The 23,987-nt window shown below is 49.1% G+C and overlaps 2 long non-coding RNA genes across 5 annotated transcripts in view; both read right to left on the minus strand.

The window, feature by feature from the left end:
• The window catches only part of LOC135178628 (uncharacterized), a 145,074-nt gene extending 134,738 nt beyond the window's left edge, over window positions 1-10,336 (minus strand). For all 4 annotated transcript variants that reach the window (XR_010303648.1, XR_010303650.1, XR_010303649.1 and 1 more), the window contains exon 1: window positions 10,245-10,336. This is a non-coding gene — a long non-coding RNA (uncharacterized LOC135178628). The remainder of the gene's footprint in view (window positions 1-10,244) is intronic.
• A 3-nt stretch (window positions 10,337-10,339) lies between these two features.
• Window positions 10,340-23,987, minus strand: part of LOC135178627 (uncharacterized) — a 36,670-nt gene continuing 23,022 nt past the window's right edge. The window contains exon 3 of the long non-coding RNA XR_010303647.1: window positions 10,340-10,480. This is a non-coding gene — a long non-coding RNA (uncharacterized LOC135178627). The remainder of the gene's footprint in view (window positions 10,481-23,987) is intronic.

Consider the following 23,987-nt stretch of genomic DNA (forward strand, 5'->3'; position numbering starts at 1 on the left):
TTCCATTTCAAAGGGAATTTGACTGCTCTACACATTCCACATCACCTCCAGAAGGTGATGCTGGTCATTTGATTAGTCTCCTTTCCCAGACCACACTTACTTTCACAGCAGCTTCCTCCTTCTAGAGAGCCAGGAAGAAGCTACAGTTCAAATCAACATTCAATGACAGCTGCAGCTTCATTCAAGCTACCAGGCAGTCTTCACCCTTAACCCTCACTTGCTTTCCCTCCTGTTTGTCCATTTGCCAACAGCTGCTTGCACACAGGTATGTTACTCTTCCTCCTCCACCCCCTCACAACTACTAAGACACCTGAAAGCATCACTCAGAGTAACTCATTGTCTCCCTTCTGTCATTTAAGGGACTTGCCCAATAGAAACATGCAGATTGGAGATTTTTCTCAGCCTAGTGACACCTCTTCTGGAGCAATGCACGGAGAGAAGGAAACTGACAGCACAGTACCTAACAGCAAGACTTTGACCTCATTTCACCTCTAGAAACATCTTCAGGCTTTGAAAGACCTACAGCCTTTCACCTGCTAATGGCCACTGAGTGACACAATGACACCTTAGCGCTGCATGTCAGGTCACAGCAGCTATACAGCTGCCTACACTTGTTGGCTGGGTGGACGCTGAGCAGTCCAATGCTATGGATGAGCATAGTGGAGAATGCAGCCCTGCTCAAAACCCCAGCACCCCTGCTCCTGCTGTGGCTCCCAGCCCAGGCACACAGCACGAGTGGAGCAGCCTAAAGCAGCTTTTCTTGCCACATCAGGCACAGGTGGGGTTCACCCTGGCACTGGGCACTTCAGCATAAGTGTCTCCATTTCTGTTTTTTATTGACTGGGGTTGTTTCATCATTAACAAATTACTTCCAGCTCAGTTTTCCCACTACCTGAATGACTCTGAGATGGCCTTCAGGAGTTTCTTCTCGTGGGTGGTTTGAGGAAGATTCCTCACTAGCAATCAATCCTCTGATGCAAAGAGATTGACCCAGGTCTTGCTCCACAGCAAACAGCAGGCTGTACAGTTCAAGTCCTTACTCAGGCAAAAACAACTCTGTAATTCTTTGCTGTTTCTCACCTTCCAGCTTCCCTATTTGTTCTGAACAGTTACAGAAGCCCCAGAGCTGAAGTGTGGCTCACATAACTTCTGTCCTTCTCGAATGGAACCAACTTGGCCAAAACAGAGGGCAGGGCCTGAGCTGGCCTGGAGCCACACTGGGCCCGGCCTGGCTTTCCCCACCAACAGGGCTGATGACAAATGAGAAGCCAGGCTTCCAGCTGAATTTCAGTTTAGTTATTTTTGTTTTAATGTATGTGTGAATCAATTAATCCTGTCATAGAAGGGCATCGTAAACTGTGTGCCAGAGTTAATGAGTCAGACATTATCACATCATTACACCAGCTGGCAGAATGTAGCATGTGTTGTTTGTCATAATATACACTGCCACGCTTAACAACCACTCATTGTTTACACCAGCACTCAGATTTGTCTTCAAAGAACCTTCAGCGACTGGTTCATATTTTGAAGGCTCAAGTGAGTAACTCTTGCTAGAAGTGAAAGGTAGCAAAAGCAGCCCCTCGTGTGGTGGAGCTAGGTAGGATGGGTTTGCACATCACCACGCTGAAAGCTCCTTCAGAAACAAAGGCCCTCTGATTCCAGCCCCTTCCCGAATCCCAGCTCGCTGCCCAGTGATACCAGCAGCAGTAACAAGCTGGACGCTCAGCCCAGCAGGGCTCCAGTGCTTCCTTCACTTGCGCAAAGCAGAGCACGAAGCACAAAGTTTGGGTGGATTCTCCCTCTGCTCAGGAAGACAGTAGGAGAAAGAAGCCAGGAGATAAAGTCTCCCTGGTCAAACCCAATATGACACTAGAATCAGATCTGCAATTTGAGGCTCTAAACCCATGCCACTTGCAAGCTGCTGGCTGTTCTGTGGTTCCTGCATCCATCACTTGCCTTTGTCAGGGGATGTCCATCTTCCTTTATCAGAGGAGTCTGGCTGCTAGTATTTTCTTGGCTGACTAAAGACAACATTTGGACACTCTCAGCAACAAATCCAGGTTTACCATCTTTCTGTGAATTGGATTCAGTCTGCTTCTGGCCAGTTTTGTTTGCCATATGGCTTTCCAAAGCCAAAGGCTAATAACATCTTTAAGGCTGAATCCAGGAGAGCAGCCAGGAGCAGTCTGACCTGCAGGTACTGCGTATGGCCACAGACCTGCTACCTCAGGGGGCTGCACTGAAAGAGACCTCCAGCTGACACAGGCCAGGCAGGGAGAGAAAACACTGCTGAGGCATTACTGTGGGAAAGAACAGCAACTACAGGGAAGGCTGGAAAAGCAAGGACGAGGTCCTGCTTTAAAAAAAGAAGTGTGGAAATCTGGAGCACTAATACCTCGCCCAACCTTAACGTTCCGTTAGCTCCATTCCAGGCACTCGTGATTCCAGGAAGTGCTAACGACAACAGATGCTGCTCTTTTGATGGGAAGCACACAATCTTCTTCATGCACCTCAAGGAACTGATTGGGACCAGCCAGAGCAGTTCCACAGGAAGGGTCCAGCAGTGCTGCAGATGTGGAGAAGGTCACACCATGCAGCAGCAAGTTCTCTCTCGGAGGTTTCGAGTGCCAGGTGCCAGTCAGCTCCCGCTTGTGGCTGCAGACACCCGGGAGCACCCCACCAGCTGGGATTCACACCTAAGTGAGACCTGCCTCAACACAGCGCCAGGGCATGTGCCAATGGCTCAGCATCTGAAGCCGTGCTTACAGAGACACACACCTGCCACCTTCTACTCGCCTCTCCACAGCCAGCACACGCAGAGCACAGCTCACCACACGCTCTTCTCTCCCACCTTTCCACCTCTCCAATTCAATGTTCCCTCTGATCAGCTGCTACCTGAGCACCTTTCCCCCTCAACAAGCAGAAAATCAATACCCTGTTACTCAGGTATAAGCACTGACCCAGCTGTGGGCAAACCCAGGATGTTTTAGTTTAGTATCAGTATTTAATAGCCAGTTCTATCACCCTCCAGTCTACAAGGTCATACTCTGACCTTGCCAGGTCTTCTCCCTCAGACAGCAACATGTAAAGTTCTGCAAGAGTCTTCCCTGATCTGAGCAGTGTGGAATTTACCCAAGAACCAATTTACTGCCACACTGCAGACTGGCAAAGTTGCCCCCAAATTCTATCTCCTGAAATACCTTCTTAGCACCAGGTATTGGTCAGAATTTCATGACCAAAACTAAACCCCTTCCTAAGGCCCACATCCCAGCCCTAATCACTCCTGATCTCTGCACAGCCATGGTGTCTGTGCAGAGACCAGAGGCCACTTTGGAAAGAGAATGAGGGTAAAAAATTTGGGGCTGTGCAGCCTGGAGAAGAGAAGGCTTCGAGAAGACCTTGTAGTAGCCTTCCAGTATCTGAAGGGGGTCTACAGGAAGGTTGCAGAGGGACTATTGACAAGGTCTTGTAATGACAGGACGAGGAGTAATGGGTTTAAACTGGCAGAGGGGAGATTGAAATTAGATGTTAGGAAGAAGTTCTTCACAGTGAGGGTGGCAAGACACTGGCACAGGTTGCCCAGGAAGACTGTGGGTGCTCTCTCCCTGGAGGTGTTCAAGGCCAGGTTGGATGAGGCCTTGAACAACCTGTTCTAGTGGGAGGTGTCCTTACCTACGGCAGGGGGTTGGAACCGGATGATCTTCGAGGTGCCTTCCAACCTAAACCATTTATGACTCCATATTTCTTCTAGGTGACTGAAGCACCTCCACTGCAGGACTTCCCAACTACTAAACAAACATTAGCCTAGGAAGCTATCTGGGTTTTGGAGGGTTTTTTTTGCTGTGAATGTAAAAAAGCCTGCTAAAGCATGAAGTGAAAATCTAACCAAAAAGCAGAGGCAACCCCAACGCTTTCCCACTTTGTGTTCTGTGTTGCAGCAAGGTGAACTCGAGGTGTCAGGGTTTCCTGTAGCACAAGTTTGCAAGGAATGAGCAGTTAGCTGCCAGACCAAAAAAGAAAAGAGTTCTCAGCCCCACCAACCAACAAGCACAGGTCCAAGGAGTTATTGATTTGTATGTCTTTAAGAGATGTAGGCAGAGAGGATCCAAGCACACATCACACCTGATATGCCATGTCTGAGGATACAGCCAACCCAGATGAAAATGAGGGATTCTTATTTTCTTAATGAAATTGAAGCCTAGGGAAAGTCCTGTCAGATCAGTATCCTCTCCTGTTCCATCTTGAGGAAATGATTTTACCTCTTAGTTGGACTTAGGGTAATTGTATAAAGGCTTCCAATCTCTGAAATCTGTAATGAAATATGTAATCCTGACCTGCTGGATATGAGCTATACAATTACTCTGAGTATATTTAGAGCAAATAATCCACTCCTGCAAAGCTCCAAACACTCCTAGCTTCTGATGCACGACACCACGTCCAAGGGTCTGGATTAGAATTATTTCTGCAACAAGGTAGAAAGCCACAGCTGACTTCAGCTAAGCCCTTTAAGGGAGCTCATCCTCTCCTTTTGACAGTGCTTCAGACATTAAGTCTTTGGTTGAACCAGTATCTATTGTGTAAGAGCAGAGAACAGTGAGATTAAAAAACCTCAACATCTAAAGCAGTCCCCCTTGTCCAAACCAACACAGACTAACTGAGCAGGAAGCAAAAGCCACCAATATTGTTCCCTTCTGTCAATCAAAGCAGCAGGTAAAAGGCTTGCAGGCTATGCTGGTGAAACCTGGTACAGCCAGGTTTGTTCACTAGGGTAAAGGCTACTGATTGCTTCTCCTTGGCTATCCACAGCTCCCTGTGGAAGCAAATCCTGCTGGAGCTACACGTGGCTCTGAACAACCCTATAGTCATGAAGCAGCACAGGTTCAGCGAGGCAGAGGCAATCCAGGCACAAAGTGCTTGCAATTTAACTCCAAGCTTCCCCCAGGCTCCCACAGCCAGGAGTGGGCCACAGCAGTGTTGCTTTCAAGAACTTTCTGATCCCTTACTGATGGGTGAAGAATTCTGACCTTGTCCTGTCACTAGTCATTAGAGCAGGAGTATTCACGCCAGAGCATGACTAATTCAAGCAGTATTGAAAGCACAAACTCTGTTTCCATGCAGAGGGAAACATCCCCACGTCTGCTGTAATCTCTTGTCATGAGCTGTGAGCAGCCCTCCTGGGCAGCCAGAAGAGCAGCCACTGAGAGCTGCAGTGCTACAACTGCAGAGGATAGACTTCAAACCTGCCCAGTCACTTCACAGGTTTATTATTGTTTCTCAAGACCTGAACGAGAGATTAGGACTGAACAACCTGCAGTGACCAAGCATCACAACCCCAAGGCTTTCCAGGTCTCCAGGGTCATGCCAGTGTCAGGGACTTAAGTGCCCCCTCACTTGTGGTTAAAGCTCACCAGGGCCTTGCTTCGCTGCTGGACCAAGTCCAGTGTTTTCCGCCTGTTGTAAGGTCAGGCTCTCCTGCCAAGACACATACAAAGCCTTGCAGAGGGAAGCTTCTCCCACTTGGGAACATGCAAAAGCAGTTAAGAAGAGTGGGCAAGGACTGCAACTGCCCAGGTTGTGCCAAGCCCAGAAAGTTCCTGTGCTTGAAAGATGACAGGAGCTTGTCCAGAAGGGTTAAAGCAGCTGCCCGCACGGCTCTGCTCAGCTCTCGGAGCGCATTGTTTGGCGTAATCGTGACACAGATCTGCATGTGTATGTCTTCAATAATTCATGTTGCAGCTTGTCTCACTGTGGGGACAGATGTCAGTGAAATCAGTGACAGCCGATCATGCTGATCCCTCGTAATCACGGCAGAGCTGATCCCGCAGCCGTGCCGAGCCTCGGCAGTGCGCCCTCCGCACCACTGAGGGGGAAAGGGAGGTGCAGCGACGGGCAGAGCTGGGCAACACCGGGTGAGCAAGTGCAGCTGCTGGACAATGTAAAGCAGGCAAAGGCAAAGCAACCTCCATGGAAGGGTACCCATGCTAGAACCAGCCAGAAGTGCCAGTCTGACCGCTCACGGGAGTGCTGCAGGCTATGTGCGCCTCAGGAGCGCAGCAGGGCTCTCCTCTGCTTGCTGCTTCCAGGGTCTGATTCAAAACCAACACAACATCTCCTGTTATATCTTCACCCTCTCAGTCCTCTCAAACAGCACAGCGAGTTGCAGGAGAAGGCAGAACAATTTAGACCCACCACAAAGGTGAGCTGCAATACCTCAGGGAGAGAAAGTGACTCCGCGCTGATTAGAACGATTGGATCCTTTCATCTCATTTGAAAAAGAAACCCTTGCTGGACAAAAGAATGGCAAAGAATGGCACTGCTGTCAGCATTAAATGGACTCCTGCCCTTTTTTCAGCACACGTGTGGCCTGAATTGTCATCTGTGCTCCGTTTTGATACTTGCAAGACCCATCCCGTCCCTGGCAGGGTTTGCAAAGGCACAAACACTAAGCTCAGCCGGGTCAGCTTTCTGACTACACATTCACCTCTGAATCCCCCTTGGAAGCTTAGCTGGGCACATTAACCCTTTCTGTCCCACTCTGGCAGAATGAAAGATGTGTTACCATGGGTTAAACAAACAGAAGGGTAATTTTTTTCCCTTTATGGAAGCACTCTGGAAGCCCAGGTGAAGTCTGTCCTGCACACAAGATGTCTGTAGACAACCTGCACGAGTGTGGGATTGCTGCCAAGTGACACACACAGGATGCCAGGAGGAGCACCTTACACATCCAGGGAAATGCCCTAGGCACCGACTCTGTGAGAGAGACTATCACTGGGGAGGGCCACATAGAATCATAGAATCAACCAGGTTGGAAGAGACCTCCAAGATCATCCAGTCCAACCTATCACCCAGCCCTATCCAGTCAACCAGACCATGGCACTAAGTGCCTCATCCAGGCTTTTCTTGAAGACCCCCAGGGACGGTGCCTCCACCACCTCCCTGGGCAGCCCATTCCAATGGGAAATCACTCTCTCTGTGAAGAACTTCTTCCTAGCATCCAGCCTATACCTACCCTGGCACAACTTGAGACTGTGTCCCCTTGTTCTGTTGCTGGTTGCCTGGGAGAAGAGGCCACCCCACACCTGGCTACAATGCCCCTTCAGGTAGTTGTAGACAGTAATAAGATCACATCACTGAGACACTCCTTGAAAAGCTCTGGCAAAGCCGGGTTTGTACAGAGGCAGCTTCAGGTGACTTGAGGAAGGGGCAGCAGTCCTCACAAAGCCCAGCAAGTGAAAGCAGGATGGGTAGAAGCCTGCCCTGAGCCCAGACCACACCAGCTGACAGTGCTGCGCTGCAGGAGATGCACACACAGCTCTAGGGTCAGGCATTTCTGCTTCACAGGAGGGTTCCTTCTGCACTTTTGTCTCTCAACCACTTTCTTTCCTCTTACTGTCAGAGTGTGCAGAGCATTTTCTCCAGCAGAAACCTCATCTAAGAGCAGTGCATTTAGAAGAGGACATTAATTTCTCATTATGCTGGGATCAGATCGTTTTCAGGGCAACATCCTGACAGAGTCAGAGTATCTCATTAGAGCTGCCATGCATACTGTTGTTTAACATCCTGGGCCATCTTCCTTTGGAAGGTGCATTTACATAAACATTTCTAATCACAGCCCTGCAAAGACACAGCCTAATAATTTATGACTTTTAGGTAATATGTCACATGAATCTTAACATATGGCATTACACTGTATGATGGCAATCTTGGCTCTTCTGAGGGAACCTGGATAACATCCAGTGAGATGTGAATGAGCCAAATGCAATAGCGAACCATATCAATGCTAATCCAGGTTTACACCTTTCCTTCAGCACTCCAAGCTTCCCACCAGATGGCTTTGCACAGAAGCATTAACACCAGAAATAATTGTGTGGGCTCCCCTGGTTTTCAGACATGCTATTTCCAAGGCCTCCAACGTGAAAATAGTCCCAGGGAATGGCACCAGCAATCCACAGGTTCAAGGGATGCCTTGAGACCTTTGGGAGAAGGTGCCAAAAACTGACTTGAAAGGTGACCTCAGAGCTCCACCATTCTGAGTCACAGCCACTTGCTTTGCAAGGGCAGATCAGGACAGCTTCCTTATCTGTCTCACAAGAGTCCTTGGCCAACAAAAGATTGTCAGGGCACAAGAAAAGAGAGAAATGCATAACGACTCAGTGCAGCACATCACAGAATGCTGCTGTGAAGCTTCACATCAGACAGCCAGGTTTCATCAGCACCCAAAGATGGCAGGGAAAGGGCTGCCACATGCATGACTTCACTGCCATCCCACACTGGCTCTGCTGGGCCCTTGCCCCTAACAAGGAGGCACTGGTTCTGGAACCAACCACCTTTTCACAAGCTCAAGTGCCCCAGGCTCCACCAGAGCCTGCTGAAACCTGCAGCTGCAGCTGTACTTCCCGAGATGCCCAGGAGGAATTTCCCACACAGCCTGCGATGACACAGCACCAAGCAAAACACCAGCACCGGTGACAAGTGCCATGAGCAGCAGGGAGAGAGAACTTCAGATTGCAGAGGTGAGGAGCTGATGTCAAAATAAAATCACCTGACTACCAAAATGGTGCCCAAATGACCTTTTGCACCATCTTATGAAGCACAGATGCTGAGCCAGTCAGCACAGGCAGAGCTGGCAGCCAGGGATGTAGGTTCAGGCACACACATGGCTGCACTTGTTGCACCTGGAGAGATGAGCAGAGGCTGTGCTTACACACAAGATTTGCAGGTCCCTGCCAGCCCCCAGGTCCTCTCTAACATCATGCAAGACAGCAACCACCTCTAATACATCAACATGAAATCAGATGCAAGAAAGGCAGCAAACATTTGGTCTGCCTGTGTTACTTCATGTTAGCACTTCTACTGTGTGTTTCAGGGTGTAAGAGATGGCAATTGCAAGCTCTAGTTTGTGTGCTTGGTTTTAGTAAGCATCCATATTGAAGCACTTTGTCCCAGGTCACCTGCAAAGCCTCCCTCTGACTCAAAAGGCAGCAGCTGGTCCCTCCTCCATCTCTACAAACTACTCAGAACTGCAGAAGTGTCAAAACGATTACTGTTGAGGGATGAGGCAGGTCCCTGGAGTGGCTGCCACAAGGGTCTATGGACTGGCCATAATGCCCCTCCACTACTGATGGGGGAAGGTGGTCTTTGGGGAGGGGAGGGGGTGTTAAACCCATCTGATCAGAACTGCCCTGATGCCAGCAGGCTGCATCAGGCAGTACCTCTGGAGTTAAACCCCTCACTGCACTGCTGAAAGCTGAGCAGAGGCTTTGATACAAGCACCAGGCTCATGTTTTCCCATCTCTCCTCCTCCAGACTATATCAAGCTATGAGACACCGACCCGGTGCTCTGGGCATGAGCAGAAGGCACCAACAGAAACCCCTTTCCCACAGCAGCAAGGCACTTTTTAACTTCTCCTGCTGTTCCAACACCTATAGCCCCATCCATGCCTCTCCTTGCCGGATGCCATATCATGTCCTTAGCTTCATACGAGGCTCTCTTTGTCTGAAGCATCTAAACAAGGCACCTCCCTGCTCTTCACTGCTACAGGCCATGGGGGACATGCCCCTTATGTGACACATAGGAAGAGCACATATGTCAGCTTATTTCCTAAAAAGCCAAGAGCCCACTGTTTTTTTCCCACAGCAGCATGTGATGAGCCAGCTGCCTGCCTCGAACGGACATTTTCAGAGCAGCTGAACAAACCAGCACACTGCTGACATTGTTCCAGAAGAAAGCAAAGCTTCCACTTTTGCTCTTCGATGCCTTTGTAGCAGAGGTGGCTCCAGCAGACACAATGGCTTTGTTACAGCACGTTTTATTCAGGGCTGAAGCTTTGAATATTCAGCAGGGCTCCAGGCTAGTGATTCTGTTGGAGCTAGGTTTCTTGTCTTCCAGGAAGCCCTTGACAAAGGTCACAAACAATTTGCTCGTTCCTCTTATTAAAATAAAGATGGAAAGCATTGATGATAGCTCTGCCCAGCAGCTAACCATCATCTGTAGCAGTTCCAACATATGCTTGTGAGATAATGAAAAATATAGCATTAAATACAGTGGCAGATTGAATCTTGTTTCAGGGTAAATATAGTAAGTCATTTTTTTTTCCTCCTCATTTCCTCAGAACCTGTTTAGCATTAGACTGTTAATATCATCACTGATACATGACAAAACCATTGCATAATATACTGCCCTGGAAGCCAGCCCCCCATAAAAGTGAGCAGTGACAAAGTATGGGCATTATTCAGGCACTCACCATAATGAAGTGCTCCCAGCCAGCCCTCTGCCAGCAGCTTTCCACTTGCAGACCTTCAGAGGACTTGGCTTCAGCTGGGCTCCTGCGCCTCTGAGTCAGGTTCAGTTGGCTGCTGCTTTGCCACCTGCTGAGATGGTGCTTGTCACCAGCACACAGGACTCCATGGGTTTGCTTTCTCCAAGGAGCCTTCAGCACAAGCCTAGGCAGAGTTCTTCCCAGCTCTCCAGTGCTTCGATCTGGAATACACAGGAAAGATTTTCAAGAGACCTTTAAATGTAGCTGGGTGGGGGTCTCAATCTTCACATCCAGCTCCACTAGCCAGGTGGGGTTGGTCTCTTCTGCCAGGCAAGCAGCAACAGAACAAGGGGACACGGTATCAAGTTCTGCCAGGGGAGGTCTAGGCTGGACGTTAGGAGGAAGCTGTTGGCAGAGAGAGTGAATGGCATTGGAATGGGCTGCCCAGGGAGGTGGTGGAGGCACTGTCCCTGGAGGTGTTCAAAAAAAGACTGGATGAGGCACTTAGTGCCATGGTCTAGTTGATTGGCCAGGGCTGGGTGCTAGGTTGGACTGGATGAGCTTGGAAGTATCTTCCAACCTGGTTGATTCTATGATTCTATGACTACCAGTGATGACCAAGTCTATACATGGGGTCAAGCTGCTGCGCTGGGAGCTCCTCCTAACTCCAGCCAAGATCAGATTGCACCAAAACAAGCTTCACATGTTCTTACTGCTCACAAGGTCTATTTCTAGCTATTTCCCAGGCTCTTTGTGAAACCTGGTGTACAAAACTCATTGGATGGGGCAGGTTTTGAGGAGATGGAGGCAAGGGGCCCCACTGCAGGCTGTCTACCTGTGCAGAAGGTACATGTCACTGCACAGACCAGCAGCACACGCTCACTGGCACCGCTCTTGGCATCAGCAAGGCACAGCACCCTCCTGGGGCAAGTTGCCCTTGGGCCTCCCAGAGTATACCCCAGGAATGGCAATTTCCCTTAAGCAGCTTAATGAGGAGTCTGACTGAAGCTCCTGTACCCCAGGATCCCCTCACACTAGGTTCCATTCTGTCATCACTGATGATATGAAAGGAGGAAACAGGGGGCCAACTTCATGTCTCATTTCTGTCTGCCTGTGAAGCCTTGAGGTCTGTGAGGCCTGCAGTGATGGTGCTGCCTGGCAGAGCTGAGCTGCCATTCACAGAGCACTCCTGCTTACACCCACATTCGTACTCCATTCAGCTTAAAGTCTTCATCTTCAGTCAGGACACTTCACCTTTCTTGCCTATTTCCTCAGAACTTAACAGATGTCAAATTATGAGGAAATAATTTGGAGCTCTTCAGCCTGAAGAAGTCAAGGAAACTCTTGAGCCAGCCATGCTCAAACTTTAGGTTTAAAATAGGAATCACTTTATTGATAACTACTAAACACTTCAGAAATGCTTTAAGTCCTGCACTGAAATTTCTCAGATGATGGCACAGAGTGAAAGAAATCTGAGTTGCTGGAAGCTCTCTGAGCAGAGAAGCAGCTGACTCTCAGCTCAGGTACCCTCTGCAGCTCTGTTGGTAGGGACCTAAGCAGCCTCACTGAGCTGTGCACTTCTACCACCAGAATACTATGGAACCAGCTGTCGCATCCTGCAGCTGGGAAAATGGAGACTCAGCAAGCAGTGCTGCCTGCTCCCCGTGCTGGAGCAGCTCTCAGAAGCACCTGAGCACAGCCAGACATGGGGCAAGGCAGGGACTAACGCCTGCTGGAGCTGGTGGCTCTGGGGCTTGAAGGCAACCATCCAGACTGGCTTGGAGACAGACACAAAGAAGGCAGCAAGAACACAGAGCAGGAAGGAGACAAGCAGTCTGCAGCACCATGTGCAGGCTGAGGAATCGATGCTAATGATGAGCACAGCTTTGCTGGCTGAGAGAGGTGTCAAAACAGTTCACAGACTCGGTGTAGCTGGACAGCGCGGTGGGGTCAGCCCGAGGTTATCACGTCAGCACAGTGCCAGCCTGGCCCAGCAGAGCACTGCCAGGGCTAGCTCACACTTCTGCTGCTCTCCCAGGCAGCCTCTGAACACCATGCTGCTAAATGTTCATGTGAGCATTGCTGACATAGACTGCTCTTAATTTCACCAGACAAGTCATTAGAAAGCCAAGGATGTAACGAAATACACAACCAAGTCCTAAACTGGCAGCCTGGGTAAGCTCCAGCTCTGCCCTTACCCCAGATACACCACCAGCTGTAGGGTTCATACTGCTCAGGACCTACAGCACTGCTGGTGCTGAGTGCAGCTGGCTCTGGCTGCCCACTGGTGAGCGTGCATTTACACAACCAGCAGCAGCTGCCCAGCCTTGCCTGCTCCTGCCCTGAAGGGCTTCTCCAGAGCACAGCACCACTAGCCACCCCCTTCAGAGAGGGACTCCAAGAAACCAGACTTCACAGGACACTGAAAAGGGAAGGCCAGGCAAGGGTTACTATCCAACCACGCAATCATCATTAGGGTGAGAGTCTGTTGCCAACTGCTGCTCACACCTCCCTATCAACAGCTGGCCACTGACCTTACACAGCTCCAGAACGTATTTTTTCAAGCATCTATTTTTGATGCTTCTATCCCTTTAAGCCACTCCTGCTAGTAACCAAGTCTGCAATTTGCTGTTTCCACCTGCTAGGTAAACTGATTAATCGTGAGCAACCATAAGGCTGATTCTCATGCTGAGGAGGAAAGGAAATCCACACCAACTAATCTTTTTAACGCTGGCATTTCATAAAGCCTCCAACAATGCTAAACCTCCAGCAGATGCTGCAGCTCAACACTCACCTTTCCTCTAGCCAAAAAGGGAACAGCTTCTCCAAAGGTTCTTAACCTCCCTGGACACCTCAGCAGAAGAAACACAATTGTCATTGTCTTGATTTCAGCCCAACGCCAGCAGAATTCCATCAGGCAGGCAGGACTATACAGATGGTTACTGAAGTGAAGGGGCCATCTTTCAAGGGCCAGTTGCAAAGTGACACCAACACTTTGTCACTCCAGCTCCCCACTTAAGGCAGAGTTGGAAATTCTTCATAAAGAAGCATTCTGCAGATGGCAACGTTTGCAAATGATGGATATCAACTTTAGGGAACCAGAGAGGAGAGGCAGCATTCAGTGTCCCTGGCACTGCCATCCATCACATCAAAGTGAGCAAGTTAAAGTAACCTCTTTGGTGGGAAGTCACTCAAGCTCTCTGCATCTTGCCAAAAGGTACAGGAAACTCTCACTCAGTGAGGCAAAAAGACCACTGGGACAGGCTCTGAAACAGCAGAATCCTACCCCACTCTAACAGAATGACTTCAGCATCACCCCACTGAGTGACAAGCCTCACCACCACAGGCTGCTCATGGGACCCTAAATGAGGCTGGATCTCTGCAGAATGGCTTGGAAAACTCTTGATTAGTGCAGGCACCTGACCCACGATGGTGGCCTGCAGTCACAAAACTTCACCAGCACCTTCCTCCTTTGGCACCAAACCCACAGGGTCCTGGAAGTGTTGCCAGAGACAGCAGCCAGCAACAGGCTCTCACATCCTGAGGATCCTGAGGCAGGAATCATAGAATCAAGTTGGAAGAGACCTCCAAGCTCATCCAGTCCAACCTACCATCCAGTCCTATCCAATCAACTAGACCATGGCACTAAGTGCCTCATCCAGGCTTTTCTTCAACACCTCCAGGGATGGCAACTCCACCACCTCCCTGGGCAACCCATTCCAATGCCAATCACTCTCTCTGGCAAGAGCTTCTTCCTAACATCCAGCCAAGGCCTACCCTGGCACAACTTGAGACTGTGTCCCCTTCCTCCTTGGCACTAGGTTCCCAAGGTGACAAAACACCAAATTCTTGTGAAGAGATTCTGGTGAAAACTTTCACTTCATTGTGCCCCCTCCCTCCCCCCAGCCCCCCATATGCAAAGGAAAACAAAACAGCCCCACAAGCCAGTTATGGTTTGGTGGCCCAGCAGATCAGCTGAAATGCTGACATCTGCTGCTGGAGAGCTTGGATGGATGGAACAGCTTGCTCAGAGGAGGCACACAAACACAACAGGACATGTGAGAAAGGTCTCCCAGGCAGCAGGCTTCCATTTACACCCCTAAAGTGCAGCAATGCCTCTCTCCCACATCTGACCAGTGCCCAAGCACAGCTTTCCAGTTGCAGACTGAAGTCCAGCATGCATGAGCAGCAGCACAGCTGGTGTACATCGCAACAGACACAGGTTAAAGAGCTGCTCTGCTCACTTTCCTCCCTTGCTCCCTCCCACAAAGCAGCTTAGCCCAAAGCAGCAGGATTTTCCCCCTCGCTCTGCCTTCAGGTACCAACAGCTCCTCTTTTTCTGCTCTGCTACAGCCCCTTCCTCTCTCAGCTCCTCCTTCTCCTTTCCCTCCTCCCACTCAGTCTATGCAGTAAAAACCCCAAACACTCTTTGCATCCCTCCTGCAAGCATGTGTTTATCTCTTTATTTTTAAACGTTACAGCTCCCCAGCATCTGTCTCTGTGTGGTATAATCTTACTGATGAAATATTTCATGTTTTCCTTGAGCCCCTAGCAATATGTCTCTGTGTTATCAGCTTAGCAGATGGAGATGCAGAAGGAATAACCTCAGCTTACCTGAGTGATTTTTTCCCTAAGTCCGTACTTATTGCACTCCAGGTCAAGAATCACCATGACTGTAACAATGCAATGTGGTTCCTCTCTGCAGCAAACTAAATTCTCTCCTCTGACAGCACAGATGACTGTCACACTCCAATTTCCCCCTTAGACTCTCCCAATTTCCTCTCTCTTAACACAAATATTTCCAACCCCATTTCATACACGCTGAAAAAGCTCAGGGAGACAGCAAAGCCCAAGGAGCTGAACCTTCTTCTCCCATACAACACCACACTCTACATAGCCCTCGGGCAGACAACTACTCTTCTTGAAGCACCTAAAGAAATGCCACCAAAGTGCCTCCAAGAATCCCAGCCCACCACGAAGCTGTGTCATGAACATTCTCATGTTTAGAACTCACTTGAGCAGCTCCAGCACATCAGCAGGTGTTTTGTCACAGGCTTTTGCTTGGCCAGGCTTTCACCCCTTGTGTGTGAAATCCACACAAAACATGGAGGAAAAATTGATCCCTGTGCTCAGGGAAAGCACCTTGGTTCCCTGGAGCTTTGTGGACTAAGAAGCAAAAGGAAACCCAGCCAGCTCCTCCTCAGCCCTGGCAAGGGAGCTGCAGTGCCTGGCTCATTAAGCAGGCTCCCACATCCAGGACCTTTGTGTGCTCCTGAAAAAGCTTTGCTTGAGCATAAAGGCAACTCCCTGCAAGCCATACTAAGACTGCTCCAGTTGTTACCAAGAAGTGACTTGGTAAACACAGAGCCAGATGCTCTCTAAGACAAAAATCATTATTTAGTCTGTCAAAAATCAGAAAGAGTCAATAAAAATAATAAAAAGATCACCACCAAATCATTTTTTCCTATGTGCACCTCCTATTTTGGAGGCTCCTCTCTTGCCCATATTCATCTTCCAGCCATCATAAAGAGCCAGTCATGTTCAGGTGACCCTGCACTCAAAAGCACAGTGGAACATCCTCTCTCATTGCTTGGTGTCAGCTCATTTCAGAGCAGAGGCCCAGGATGGAGGTGATCCCCCAACAGGGGACGTGTCTGATTGTGCTTCCTGCACACTGCCTAGGCACAGCTGGAGCTCACGTTGGCCCTCCAAGGGGAATTCCAAACACCTGCCCAGGACATGGCATTGCAATGTGACCATCAAGAGGAAGCAGGTGGAGCTCTCTTTCTTTACCACTTGCCCTTTCTTACATCTCAGGAACAGTGCCCTGAGCACAGAGAAAGCAAGCAAGCAACGACCTGAGAATCCATTGTGGCCAGCATTTACCAACCAGTGCACCCAGCAGCTCAGCCCAGCAGAGAGCAATTACTGGCCTGCAGGGTATTTGCTGTGTGTTGGGGTAGGCCAGGGTGGGGGAGGTTTTTATTTATTTGGTTTCCAATCCTATCTGAATAAAGGTAAACACAGAGGGATTATAAATGAAATAAATCTGAAGCAGAATAGAATGGGGGTGGTAGGGAAAAAAAAAATCTCAAGAGGGTCAGGAGATAATGAAGATTATACCTCAATATTGGGATTATGATGTTAGTTCTTTATTTCAATAAAACTGGATAGAGATCTTTTATATCAGGGACAGAGCTTAGCTGTAAGGACAAAGTAATCTTCTGGGAATTATGCATACAGGCTCGACATCATTTTTATTGGATGGCTGATGAACTGGAAAACTCCAGGATAGCCTGGTTTTAATTTGTAATCTTAATTTTCATATAAATCTGTACAGTTGGAGGAAGGGGGGCAGATGCAGAGGCACTCTGGTGCTGTGCTAATAGTGCAGCATTAAGACAGCACATGCATTAAGGCTACAACTGTAACTCATCTAGGATCTGATCCTGTCTTTCTGTCTGTCCATCTGTCTCCCATCTTCGCATCCATCTATCATTACCCCACCAAGACATCTATGCAGTGATTTGAGGCCAGAAGAGACAAAATCAGCCTGCCAAGAAATAGCTTCAATACCTCTGCCAACGTCCAGCTGCTCACCAGCAGCAGCAGTTATGCAGAAAGCACATTCAGACATAGAACCACAGAATCAACCAGGTTGGAAGAGACCTCCAACATCATCCAGTCCAACCTAGCACCCAGCCCTGTCCAGTCAACCAGACCATGGCACTAAGTGTCTCATCCAAGCTCTTCTTGAACACCTCCAGGGATGGCGACTCCACCACCTCCCTGGGCAGTCCCCACATCTGGGGATCACCTCCATCCTGAGCCACTGCTCTGAAAGGAGCTGACACCAAACAATGAGAGAAGATGTTCCACTGTGCTTTTGAGCACAAGGTCATCTGAGCACGGCTGCTGAGCCCCATGGGCAGCACAGCCCTGTCAAGAGGCTGCACACCCACAGCTTCTGCTGAGCCTGCTGGGGAGGGATAGGGCAGCAATTCAAGCACCTCAACCACTTGGTGCTGGACATTTTCATTTCTATCGACAGATGCACCTTTTCCCCCAGGCCTAGGGAAAATTCCTGCTCCATCTCAGCATCTTTCTCTATGGCACCTCCTGGGTCCTGAACCCTGCTGCACAGAGCCAGGAAGGATGGCAGAGTCAGCTTGAACCTGGAGCCTACAACATGATGCAAAGTACAGTACAGAGGCTGTCGCTGCCTGAACCACTAATGGGCTTGGTAAGCAGCACACAGGAAAGAGAGCCAGAGGCACCAGAGGGGACTGATCTTGTTTCAAGTCACACAACAGGGTGCTTGTCACTTACACTGCCTGGGCTGCTCTGTTAATGCCTAGGGCAAACTCCTGTCCCGTGAGACACAGGGACTCCCAGCTACCAGCTTCCCAAAGTGCTCCCCTTAGTACAGCCAAAGGAAATGAGCACAGCAGGCAGGGCAGCAGTGGGGAACTGGCAGTGAGGCCGGGGAGAGGGTGGGAAACCATCCCAGCTGATGGCATCTCATAAGAGAGAAGGCAGAGACCTGTGTGAGGAGATCTTATTTTGGACTTCCAGAAAGCCTTCAAGAGCCCCAGAAGGCCTTCCAGGAGAATGAAGCAGTTGTGCACAGACAGACACTTTGGCTGCAAGTTAGACAGAGGGATGAAGGGAGGAGGCAGAGAGGAGAGATTAGGATCAAATGGTCAATTAATATAATGGCTGAAGATTAATGAGGAGGTGCCCCAAGACACTAAGACCAGAGTTATTTACAGCCCTTAGTGATGATTTAGAAAAGGCTGAGAAATGAGGAGATGACCCATGGAGATAACACCAAATGATTTGGATTAGTTAAATCTACCGAAGCCTGGAAGGAAGAAGAGGAGATAAAAGCCAGAGCAAGTGCAGCAGCAATAGAGAAAGGTAATGAGCACTGGAACAAACAATGGCACTGCAGTGCCAAGCTCTGGCCCAGAGACCACTGCACATCTGAGAGAGCAGCCAGCTTTCCTGGACAAGCTGGACAGGCAACTTGGCTCTTGCAGTGGTACAGCCAGAGGAGACAGCAGTGCAAGCCATGCTGCAAAACGGCTCCAGGGACACTGTGAATGGGCACAGGATCCCGGCAAAGAGCCTGGATTTGAGGCTGTAACAGTTGAAGACTAGGGTCCTAAATGTCAATCATGTCTTCCAGAGAATTCAGGAGAGACTTCATGAGGATGGACTCTCAGAGGGGCAGAACAAAACACAAGAGATATATTTAATCCGTTCCATTGGTCTAAAATGTCTATACAGTTTCAAGCACAGCTTGTTCTTTCTCTCTTGCTTCTTTTCCACTCTGTCTCTCCCTCTGGCTTTGTCTGTTTCTCTGTGCCAATGACTGTTTAGGCTGGTAAGAATGCTGACTTGGAGGGGGGAAGAGATAATACTGTGTTAGCTAGTAAATGCCCCTGGGCTTTATCCAGGGGGGTACCTGGGCTAGTGTTCAGCTGTATACATGCATTTGTATAGGTTTATTACCTTTTATATTTAGCTTACTTTTGTAAATAATCATTTCATTTTACTTCCAAATTCTGACTAGTGTGGTAATGTGGTGTAGGGACTTGCCTTTAATTACATGAAAAAAGTCATCAGTGCAGAAAGTGACAGAACCAAACTCAGAGAAGCAGAGCAAACCACCAGAGCTGCTCAGCAAGACTGCATTTAGCAAGACTGGAAGGCAGCCACACTACAATTTGGGATCAAGAATCCTTTTTCATACTTTTGCTGTTTGTCCTTCAAGCTCCTGGTTCCCAACTTTGTGTTCTGAAGTGAAGTGAGGACAGCAGCATCTGTTTGTGTATCAGACAGCTGCCACCACCAAGCCTTGCTGGCTATATCTAAAAGCAGCCCTCTGAACCAGCACCTATCGAACACGTTCACCTCAAGTGCTACTCTTCAACTTCAGTCATCTTGCCCATTCTGGAGGTTTCTCCCTCTCTAGTTCTCTCCTGGCACACTTGGCTTGCTCATCATCAGCAGAAAGAGACAGGGCTGCTCCATCACCCACTGGAATGTCCTGCTGCATGACTTCATCACACACACAGTGTCTGAGGCTTACCAGACATTAATCTCAGCACCTTGCCATACTTTGGTGTCCATGGACCACTGGTGGTGTTAAATTCACAAGTTAAAAAAAGCCTATCTGAACCAGAGGGCAGGCAGTGAAATTCAGGTGGAGAAACAGAAATCCTCCCTGGATGGCTACGGTCTGTCCTCTGGAGAGTGGGAGTGCAGGCTGCAGGGAGATTGGTTCTGCTAGAGGCAGCACTTCACAACCTCCCTGTGCTCCTGTTGCTTCTGACAATTTAACTTCTCACCAAGTTGAAGAAAGGTACAGAGGTGTCTCCTGGCTGCTCAGCCTGCACTTCTCATTAGCCCATCACACCATGTCACCTGAAATACATCCTCAGTGACATCCCCGTGCCAAAGTGATCTATCCTTCAGCCAAGCAACAAAGCAAACCCTGGCACAAAGCCCAGCAGCATGCCCTGGGGATGGATGAGATGCTGGGTGGTTGGAGCAGAACACAGCCTTCTTCAGGTCACTTCAGCATCTCTTGCAACTCAGCTGGGGAGTTTCGTCTTGGCCTCAAGAAACCCTTCAGACAAAGTTCAGAGAGGAAGAAGAGAAGAACTCACAGAGTTCTGGAAACAAACTGCAGGTAACTGGATGCCCCAACACATCCTCCTGATGCAGGATAAAGAAGTCCACAGCCAGTCCTCATGACAGCTCCTGAGAACAGCACTGCTTCCCCTGGGACTGCAGTCACAGCACCCTCTCCATCACCACTTCTTCCAGCCATTCTGGAACACAGGAGCCAAAAGGGCTCAAAGCCACCAGGATAAGCCACCTAGACACACAGAAGCTTTGCCACATTGCTTTAAAAGGCTCCCAGTGCACCATCAGCCAATATTGGGGTCCCCATTCTAACAGAAGAACTATTCCATCTCCTTGCTCCATCTCAGTTCATACTCCCACACAGAGACTTTGCTTTTGTGCTTGCAGGGAGTCCTGCTTGCTGTGCAGAGTCTTGCCCAGCCTTGGTGAGATCTAGGCAGTGTTTGTGCCAAATTAACAATCACTATGATAACACCACTGCACATTTCTTTGGTAGGGTTTGGTACCCACAGCTTTGGGTTCATCTTTCTCTTCTTTAACCAGCAGAGCCTTCTGCTGTGGAGGCTTAGTGTGCCACATAGGCTCAGTTACACCAGCAGCCAGAATTAGGGAGCACTGTCTCCTCCTGGCATAATTTCCTGTTAAGTTATCATCAATGGCAAAGAGAAGCAACTCAAAGCTCCTTTGGGTTCCAGCTGTCACATTCCCTCCTTATGCCATCTTCTCTTGCAATTTCAGGCTTGTTCATTCCAAATGCGCTTAGTTAAAAGCTTTGCTTTGGGCTCTCAGAGCAAAGACTTGAGTCCTAAGTAGCTTTCCCACTGTTCCTGTCTAATCTTCCTATTTATCAACCTGGAGATTCCTCAGCTTTGCTAATCTTTCCTGAGAGCTCCTAATCCTGATGGAGGTTTCCTAAGCAAGGGAGAGTCACACCAACTGCTTGGTAATTGCCATTTGGAACTTCTGGGCTGGCTTTGCACCTTGTGCTCCAGCTCAGCCAGGACTGCACTGCTCAGTGCAGCACAACTGCAACATGCCTTCAATTCCCAGTCTCTCCTCAGGTATTTAATACCAGAGCTTTTTTATCCAGCATGGAGAATATCAAGTCCTTGCCAGTCCCCTTGATTTCAATGCCCACAGCAGGACTGCTTTGCTCGTGGCTAGCCGCAACATCCAGACAACAGCTCAGAGAGGAATAAAAAGGGTTTTTCATGGGGTAACAACCTACCATACTTTGTTTCTCAACAAGCTGATCACCCAGTACTGCTGCACCAAGCAGTGGCTTGATCCTGAAGGCAGGACTGCTCTTTGCTCTATGTACAAACACAGCATGCTTCTATCATACCTTCAGTGCCACCTCATCTTGTCCCACATGGCATCTTTCCTCCACCTGTGCTTTCCCTGCTGTTTTGCACCAAGATGGAAAAGATCAGCTTGCAGAAGCCTGGCTTCCTGGTGAATACACTTCAGCTCAGTCCTTAACTTTCAACTAGATCTTTCAGCCTGGAGAAGAGGAGGCTCAGGGGTGATCTCATTTCTGTCTACAACTACCTGAAGGGAGGCTGTAGCCAGGTGGGGTTGGTCTCTTCTCCCAGGCAACCAGCAACAGAAGAACGGGGCACAGTCTCAAGTTGTGCCAGGGAAGCTCTAGGCTGGATGTTAGGAGGAAGTTGTTGGCAGAGAGAGTTGATTGGCATTGGAATGGGCTGCCCAGGGAGGTGGTGGAGTTGCCGTCCCTGGAGGTGTTGAAGCCAAGCCTGGCTGAGGCACTTAGTGCCATGGTCTAGTTGACTGGACAGAACTGGGTGCTAGATTGGCCTGGATGACCTTGGAGGTCTCTTCCAACCTGGTTGATTCTATGAGTCAATGTCTCAGAAAGCAGATCTCTTCCAGGGCTATTAAAGCTGTCAAAGTCATCACCAGGTCTATTCAGACCAGGTATGTCACACATTGTTTTGAGACAACAGAGTCCCTGGGCTCTCACACCCCCCCTCCCAAGCTCTGCACAATATCTTTTTAATCAAGCACCACAGGTTAATCCCAGCTTTTGAAACGCAATAATCACAGAACATTTTATATCCTAAACTCATTCCAGAACTGGACATGAAAATACCTAATCCTGTCAAACTACACAGCTTTCTGATCAGAGCACAGCAGGTAAATCAAACCTGCAACCAGAGGATTAGCAAAGGTTACTCTAATTCTTTTCTATTAAGCAGCACAGAAGCAGATTTCACTGGATCTCACTCTGTAATTCCCATCTGGAAAAGCAGCCCTGGAGGAATGAGGAGGTTTGAAGAATGCCTTTTTATGACATCTGTGAGGATCCCAGCAACTGGAGCCCAGCAGCAGGTACTCCGCGTACAGCTGGGCTAGCATTGCTCAGAGCTTCACGGTTAGGACAGCCACGTGGACCCAGACCAGCTGTGCTCTGCCCCCAGTGCTGCCCATCAGCCTTCCAGCTCCTCTCACTCTGCTGAGAACCAGGAGCACACGCAGAGGAAGGTTTGCCTCTCCTCCTCACCGGCTGCACTCTGTCAGTGGTCTGGCTCTCCACAAGACTATCGCAGATCAGCATGCGGCAATGCCACAGCAGAGCACTAAGAGCTTGCTACTTGGAGATGCTTGTCCAAGGACCACCTCCAGCACTCCCCTTTTTCACAAACATAGAATGAAGTCAAACCAATTTTGCTGTCTCCCACAGGAAGCTAAAGGAATGCCTGGGAAGATGCCATAGATGGGAACCACATAGCCATCTAGTTTTGGGTCACTAAGAACAACAAAACCTGAAGGTTCTCCTCTTCCTTACAGACAACCCAACATTCCCCAAAGCCAAGGGACCACCTTTTCACTCACTTCATCAGGATCTGGAGCATTCCTATGTGCTCAGCTAAAACATGGATATAAACCCCCAGCCACTTCTGCATTTCACCAGGAGAATGTTTCAGCACCATTCTCACCCCAGGAAACCCACAAAACACTTCTGACTTGGCATAAGCCACCTATTTTTTCTTCTTGCAATGTATTAATTATTGTTCTGGCACCGTGGCCTTCTCATGAAGCCACTTAAGCATGAAATGCCTCTGCACAGAAGAGTGTTTCATATTTTCTGCCTTATGTGTTAATCACTTCCCTGCTTTTCTTCATTTTGGAGTGGGCTGGGGGTGGTGGAGGCAAAAGAAGTCTTAATCCACACAGCCTCTGAGAATGAAACAATATGCCAAGAGAAGGCAACCAGCCTACTGCACACTGCTGCTGCCTGCTCCAAGGCTGCTGGCCATACCAGTGCTGCTTCCTAATTGCCAGACTACAAGGTAAGTACCAACTGGATTCATTCCAGGCCAGGAGCAGACTCTCATACATTAACCAGAGATGCTCCAGCTAGGAAATGCATCATTTGATGGTGGTGCAAAAATGTAACAATGCACTGCTGTGCCCTGAAAGAAAATCAGGGAAAGAACCTGAGATGTGTACAAGCTTGATCTAAAAGGGGAGGAAAAGATATGTGGTTCCTTCATTCATAGCCCTGGAAAGTCTCAGCTGCTGGTCTTTGACTGCAGAGGTTCTGCAAGGCAGAGGACTGGCAATGACACATGAGAGGAACTGTCAGAAGGCAAAAGCCACTGGTGCAGGAAACAAGAGCTAAAGCCAAGGCAAACACTGCTGAGCTGCTCTCTTCGTGTTTTGTGTTTAAATAATGGAGACAAAAACCCAGAGAACTAGAAGCTGAAAACCACATCTATGGCAGACTAAAGATCAAAAGTGGAGAGCTAAGAAATTCACACCAAACTCCCCTTCTTTGCTCCAACTCATTTGGCCCCACCTAGGAAAGCCAGGTGTGAGGGTTCACAGGCCACAGGAAACCTCAGAGAGTTCTCTGTAGCTTACAGTGAAGACAAAAGACAACGTCGAAGACTCCAGCCCCAGCCTGCCTAATCACCACAGCTCAGAGGTCACCAGGGGGCCAAAAGACCTTCCCTGCAGAACATACTTTACCATCACTGGCTGCTGTTTGCTGCCAGGGTCTCCTCAGAATGAGGCATGTCTCTGCCTTGCTAGCAACTGCTAAAC

The sequence above is a fragment of the Pogoniulus pusillus genome, chromosome 10 (assembly GCF_015220805.1).
Source record: "Pogoniulus pusillus isolate bPogPus1 chromosome 10, bPogPus1.pri, whole genome shotgun sequence".
NCBI lineage: Eukaryota > Metazoa > Chordata > Aves > Piciformes > Lybiidae > Pogoniulus > Pogoniulus pusillus.